Below are 7,367 nucleotides of genomic sequence, written 5' to 3'. Positions count from 1 at the left end.
GTTAGTTGGACAAAACCATTCATTTTATAYTGGCTTCTTACCCGCATACTTTCACACACAAACAGAATTCATACGCATATACTGTCCTGCTACCCAGCCGACAAAGATTAGGGGAGTCCGTGAGAATCACTCCCCGTCCTCCCTCAAGATAGGGAGACCCTGGGAAGTACTCTCAGTGGCCCCCCAGCCAAGGTCGGCACCAAATCTTGCTAAGACAGTCTGTTTTTAAGATACTATAATAGACATTGTTCCAGTTATATTGTTTTACCCTAAATCTGACTAAAACTACACAACTCATTAATTATACTTTTACTGACTTAACCTAAACAAACCCATCAGATAATAAATGTATGATTCTAATCAATTTAATACAGTTATTGTCACGTTTCCTGACCTGTTTTCTGTTGTGTTTGTATTATTTAGTTGGTCAGGGCGTGAGTTGGGGTGGGTTGTCTGTGTCATTTTCTATGTGGGGATGTTTGTGTTCGGCCGGGTATGATTCTCAATCAGAGGCAGCTGTAGATCGTTGTCCCTGATTGAGAATCATACTTAGGCAGCCGGGGTTCACGTGTGTGTTTGTGGGTGTTTGTATCTTGTGTATCTCGTGTCAGTGTTCGTGCCTCACGGGACTGTTTGACGGTAGTTTCATTTTGTATTTTGTATCGTATATGGTTTATTTTGTGTTATTAAATTACCATGGAAACCAACCACTCCGCATTTTGGTCTGATCCGTCTCGCCTCTCCTCGTCCGAGGAGGAGGATTGCGACTACCGTAACAGTTATAAGGTTTCAGAGTGGGAATTATTTAATCATTATCTTTCAACATTTAAATTACTTTAACAATCCACCCTTAATGACTAAATAATACACACTAATACATCAAACACTATATGGAAACATAAATGGTATCCAAGAACATTTCAAACCAATACATGTATGTATATTCGATATTCATTAAGGACATTCACTCAAGGACATTCAGAGACTTGTCCCGAAGCCAATCCTGCGTTGTCTTGGCTGTGTGCTTAGGGTCATTGTCCTGTTGGAAGGTGAACCTTCACCCCAGTCTGAGATCCTTAGTGCTCTGGAGCAGGTTTTCATCAAGGATCTCTCTGTACTTTGCTCCGTTCATCTTTCCCTCGATCCTGACTAGTCTCCCAGTCCCTGTTGCTGAAAAACATCCCCACAGCATGATGCTGCCACCACCATGCTTCACCGTAGGGATAGCGCCAGGTTTCCTCCAGGCGTGAAGCTTGGCATTCAGGCCAAAGAGTTCGATCTTGTTTCATCAGACCAGAGAATCTTGTTTCTCATGGTCTGCGAGTCCTTTTGGCAAACTCCAAGCAGACTGTCATGTGCCTTTTACTGAGGAGTGGCTTCCGTCTGGCCACTCTTCCATAAAGGCTTGATTGGTGGAGTGCTGCAGAGGTGGTTGTCCTTCTGGAAGGTTCTCCCATCTCCACTAAGGAACTCTGGAGCTCTGTCAGAGTGACTATCGGGTTCTTGGTAACCTCCCTGACCAAGGCCCTTCTCCCCCGATTGCTCAGTTTGGCCGGGCATCCAGCTCTAGGAAGAGTCTTGGTGGCCTCCATCATTTAAGAATGATGGAGGCCACTGTGTTCTTGGGAACCTTTAATGCTGCAGAAATGTTTTGGTACCCTTCCCCAGGTCTGTACCTCAACATAATCCTGTCTCTGAGCTCTACGGACAATTCCTTTGACCTCATGGCTTGATTTTTGCTCTGACATGTACTGTCAACGGTGAGACCTTATATAAACAGGTGTGTGCCTTTCCAAATCATGTCCAATCAATTCAATTTACCACAGGTGGCCTCCAATCAAGTTGTAGAAACATCTCAAAGATGATCAATGGAAACAGGATGCAGCTGAGCTCAATTTCGAGTCTCATAGCAAAAGGTTTGAATACTTTAGTAAATAAGTTATTTCTGTTTTTTATTTTGAATACATTTGCAAAAAAATCTAAAAACCTGTTTTTGCTTTGTCATTATGGGGTGTTGTGTGTACATTTTAAAATAAGGCTGTAATGTAGCAAAATGTGGAAAAAGTCAAGGGGTCTGAATAGTTTCTGAATGCACTGTATGATTAGTCTAATACAGTGTCAACTAAAACCTTCCAAAAACGATTTAGTCCTGTCAACGTACGCTAAATATGATAGTGGTATTTATTTCTGTGTGTGTGTGTGCGTGCATGTGTGCAAGTAGAAAAAACATGTTGACAATGCCATCCTCCTCTTTCATGTTGCCTATACGGTCTATGACTCTGTCATGCAGTACACACTTTTAGTTGTTGTTGTCGTAGACTACCTGGTTAAAATACTTGCTCACTAGCCTAGCTTCTTTTCATGGGCAACGATGCGCCAAGCGAGTTAGTTAACATTAGTATACTGCTGTACATCTAGCTACATGTTGAACTTCTATCCTCTCAGACCAGGGGCACAATGTATGAATTTATTGTTGGATCAGAATCGCCGTTTTAGTCACCAGTATGGAGAATTAAGAAAACTCACAAGTCCAAGTCCCTATCACCATCATGGCTAATTTAGGAAAGGAACGATTTTAGCTAGCTAGCCACCGGAGGACAACAACACAGCACGCAAACACACACACACACACACCCTCACATTGACAATGTATTGTGAAGTAATTTGTGAACCTATTGTGAGGTGGACCATAGCTGTAAAATACATTGGATTTGAAAGAAGTCATCAAATAACTGTTGTTTTGAAGGTAACATTTCAACCACAGAATTATGTCATCATGGTAAACAAATTTCAACATAGACAAGCCTTGTATAAAATATGTTGAATTTGTACCTTTGAAACAACGTCAGATCTTTAAAAAAATAATAAAAATAAAAACGTCTGGGCAGTACCTCCTACTGGATAATTGATCTATCTACAGCTACCCTTTGATCTCCCATCCAGGGTTTTAACTCTGCAGCAGAGGTAACTCTGGGTCTTCCTTTCCTGTGCCGGTCCTCATGAGAGACAGTTTCATCATAGCGCTTGATGGTTTTTGCGACTGCACTTGAAGAAACTTTCAAAGTTCTTGAAATGTCTTAAAGTAATGATGGACTGTCATTTCTCTTTGCTTATTTGAGCCGTTCTTGCCATAATATGGACTTGGTATTTTATGTATTCCAGGTGATTATCTCATGAAGCTGATTGAGAGAATGCCAAAAGTGTAGAAAAGCTGTCATCAATTTCTGAAGAATATAAAATATAAATATATTTTAACTGTAACTCAGTAAAATCGTTGAAATTGTTGTATGTTGCGTTTATATTTTTGTTTAGCGTAAAATCATTTGGGACATATCAATAAGCCCCATTGGACTCTTTAAAAGGTGCAGTGTTCCTATTTTTCACCTGAGGGTGACAGTGTTGTGGAGGCAGTGAATGTATCCTCTCTCTGTGTGGGAGCTGACAATGTCAACTTTGTCAGAGGCATTGTGTAGAAGGCTCTGCAAATTGTTTTTGTTATCAGCATCTTTAACAGTTGTCTGAAGCAAGTGGCAGGCTATAGCCTCTGCATGCCCCACTACACAAACAACATAAAAGGAAGAGAAAGGTGATGCTTGGCTGTGGTGCTTGGCTGTTGCTGTAGTATACTCCAGTGCCAACCTCCTCATCTTCCCACATACAGTAAAGCTCCAAATATTCACAACACCAACCACCACCCGCCCATGCCAGACCAACTGACAGCCCATGATGCACTGCCTTAGGCAGGCACTTCCGTTCTTCTCGCAGACTCTCATTTAGTTGCTTCAGTTCGTAGGCTAAAACCAAACCTCTCTCAACCCCAAACAAAAGGCCTTGTGACTCTGGTTGTGTGGCAATGTTTAACCCCCCTGCAGTGGAGTCCTGGTGATGTTGCTCTGAGACCTTGCTAATTGAGAAGCAGCAGACTGGCAAGCCGCAAGGCTGGATGCGCTCAGATTAAACAGAACCTTGTCTCGTTCCCTGTAGCCAAGGCATGGTCATACTGGGATAAGGGCAAGAGCAAGGCCTGCCTTTTGCCTCTGCTCCAGTACATGTGCATGGAATTAAAGGAAAGCCTCGAGGGGTATCCATGTACTGTAGAAATAGGGAATTGAAAAAAATGAATGACGCTTTGATGTTGTGGTGTATGTTTTTGATTTGATTGCTGTGTGAATACAGAATAAACATTGTGTAACAGGTAATGACAATGACATACACATGTTTGTGTACTGATCATGTCGTTTCAAGCCTAATATATCGGAGCTCCCACAGACTCCACAGTTTATTGTAACTTATGCAATTTGAATAGTGATCCTGCTTTATTTTCACCCCTGAAGCATGGAAGAATCTAGTTGAAAGACCTCGAAACACAAGTTGAAACTGTATATTTTGTTTGGAAGGATAGTATAATCGGCTAGACGTTCTTTACCATTCGGCCATCAGATTTGCCACCAATGTTCCTTATAGGACACATCACTGCACTCTATACTCTGTATACCTGTCGCAAGACCCACTGGTTGATGCTTATTTATAAAACTCTCTTAGGCCTCACTCCTCCCTATCTGAGATATCTACTGCAGCCCTCATCCTCCACATACAACACCCATTCTGCTAGTCACATTCTGTTAAAGGTCCCCAAAGCACACACATCCCTGGGTCGCTCCTCTTTTCAGTTTACAGCAGCTAGCGACTGGAACGAGCTGCAACAAACACTCAAACTGGACAGTTTTATCTCAATCTCTTCATTCGAAGACTCAATCATGGACACTCTTACTGACAGTTGTGGCTGCTTTTTGTGATGTATTGTTGTCTCTACCTTCTTGCACTTTGTGCTGTTATCTGTGCCCAATAATGTTTGTACCATGTTTTGTGCTACTACCATGTTGTGATGCTACCATGTTGTTGTTATGTTGTGTTTCTACCGTGCTGTGTTGTCATGTGTTTCTACCTTGCTATGTTCTTGTCTTAGGTCTCTCTTTATGTAGTGTTGTGTTGTCTCTCTTGTTTGATGTGTGTTTTGTCCTATATTTATATTGTATTATAATTTATTTTTTTTAATCCCAGGGCCCCGTCCCCGCAGGAGGCCTTTTGCCTTTTGGTAGGGCATCATTGTAAATATTAATTTGTTCTTAACTGACTTGCCTAGTTAAATAAAGGTTAAATAAAAATCATCCTTTTGTCTGTCAATTTCAATTTAGCCTTTATTTAACTAGGCAAGTCAGTTAAGAACAAATTCTTCTTATTTACAATGACGGCCTAGGAACAGTGGGTTAACTGCCTTGTTCAGGGGCAGAACGACATATTTTGACCTTGTTAGCTCGGCGATTCAATCTAGCAACCTTTCGGTTACTTGCCCAATGCTTCAACCACTAGTCTACCTGCCGACCCTAACCACTAGGCTACCTGCCGCCCCTAAATTAGTCATATGTACGGGATACACATGGTATACAACTGTCCAACGAAGTGCTTACTTGCAGGTTCCTTCTCGACAATGCAACAAGAATAAGAAATAATAAAAGTTAAGAATACGAACAGAAAGTAAATGGCAGTAGAATATAATAAACATTTTAGCATAAGTATAATACAGGAAGGCACAATTTATAGTTCAATATTTACATGTGTTTTGGGGAAGGGGAATTGGGGAGCAAGTGTTTAAATTGTGCAGTATTTAGCAATCGTAATACAAGTCTGGTAGCAGCAGTTATGATGTGTGTGTCACATGAATGTATATACACTGACTATACAAAACATTAAGAACACCTGCTCTTTCCAATTGAGACATGAACTGTGTATGTGTGCCATTCAGAGCGTGAATGTGCAATACAAAATATTTGTGCTTTTGAACGGGGTATGGTAGTAGGTGCTAGGCACACTGATTTGTGTCAAGAACGGCAATGCTGCAGGGTTTTTCACGCTCAACAGTTTCCTGTGTGTATCAGGAATGGTCCACCACCCAAAGGACATCCAGCCAACTTGACACAACTGTGGGAAGCATTGAAGTCAACATAGGCCAGTTCCCTGTGGAACGCTTTCGACACCTGTAGAGTCCATGCCCCGAAGAATTGAGGCTGTTCTGAGGGCAAAAGGGGGAGGATGCAACTCAATACTAGGAAGGTGTTCCTAACGTTTGGTGTGTGTGTGTGTGTGTCTGTAGATGTGTGTGTGTGTGTGTGTGTGTGTGTGTGGTGGTGTGTGTGTGTGTGTGTGTGTGTGTGTGTGTGTGTGTGTGTGTGTGTGTGTGTGTGTGTGTGTGTGTCTGTAGATGAGTGTATATCTGTGTGGGGTATGTGCGTGGAGTGTGTGTGTGTGTGCTAAGGTGCAGAGAGTCAGTGCAGGTGATCAGTCCAGTTCAAGGTTTCAGCAGACTGATGGTTTGTACATAGAAACTGTATCTGAGCCTGTTGGTATCAGACCTCATGCTCTGACACCATCTGCCTGACGGTAAGGGAGTGAGCAGCTCGTGGCTAGGGTGTGTGGGGTCCTTGATGATGCTACGGGCCTTCCCCAGGCACGGTTTTGGTTAGATGTTCTGGATGGGTGGGAGCACAGTCCCAGGGATGTACTTGGCCAACTAACACCGCTGGAGGGCCTTGCGGTCATTGACAGAGCAATTCCGTACCAGGCCGTTGAGGCACACCGGTCAGGACGTCTCGATGGTGCAGTATTCGGAGAGGACCTGGGATGGCATGCCCGAATTTCTTCAGCTGCCTTAGGAAGTAGAGACGCTGTTTACTCCTCTTGGACAAGAGTGGTGCGTGGTGTTGGTGTTTGGTCCATGTCAAGTCCTCTGTGATGTGGACACAGACGAACTTAAAACTAATGGTTATCAGACCCTACAACTGTGGTGTCGACAGAGAAACTCTGCACTTCGTTTCGGTTTGTCTCTGTCTTCGTTTCTGTCTGTCGTCTGGTCTATACAATGTGTTTCCCAAACTCCTCATGGTGGTCATAGGAGAGCAGCCACCACTCTGGGTGGAGACAACCAGCGTCAAGACGGTGGTATCTCTCTCTCTCATCTCTCTTCTTCTCTCTCTCTCTCTCTCTCCTCTCTCTCTCTCTCTCTCCTCTCTTCTCTTCCTCTCTCCTCTCTCTTCTCTCTCTCCTCTCTCTCTTTCCTCCGCTCTTCTCTCTCCTCTCTCCCCTCTCTTCGCTCTCTCTCTCTCTTCTCTCTCTCTCTTGCTGTCTCTCTCTCGTCTCTCTCTCTCTTTCTCCCTCCTCCTCTCTCCTTCTTCCTCTCCTCTCTTCTTCTCTCCCGCTCCCTTCCCTCGTCCGGCCTTACATCATCTCTTAATCCCTTCCCCGTCCTCTCTGCCTCTCTCTCTCTCCACTCAGTTCTACCTCTCTCCTGCTCCTCTCTCTACCTCCTCTCA

Source organism: Salvelinus sp. IW2-2015, linkage group LG3 (assembly GCF_002910315.2).
Source record: "Salvelinus sp. IW2-2015 linkage group LG3, ASM291031v2, whole genome shotgun sequence".
Taxonomy (NCBI): domain Eukaryota; kingdom Metazoa; phylum Chordata; class Actinopteri; order Salmoniformes; family Salmonidae; genus Salvelinus; species Salvelinus sp. IW2-2015.
This window is presented reverse-complemented; position numbering follows the sequence as displayed.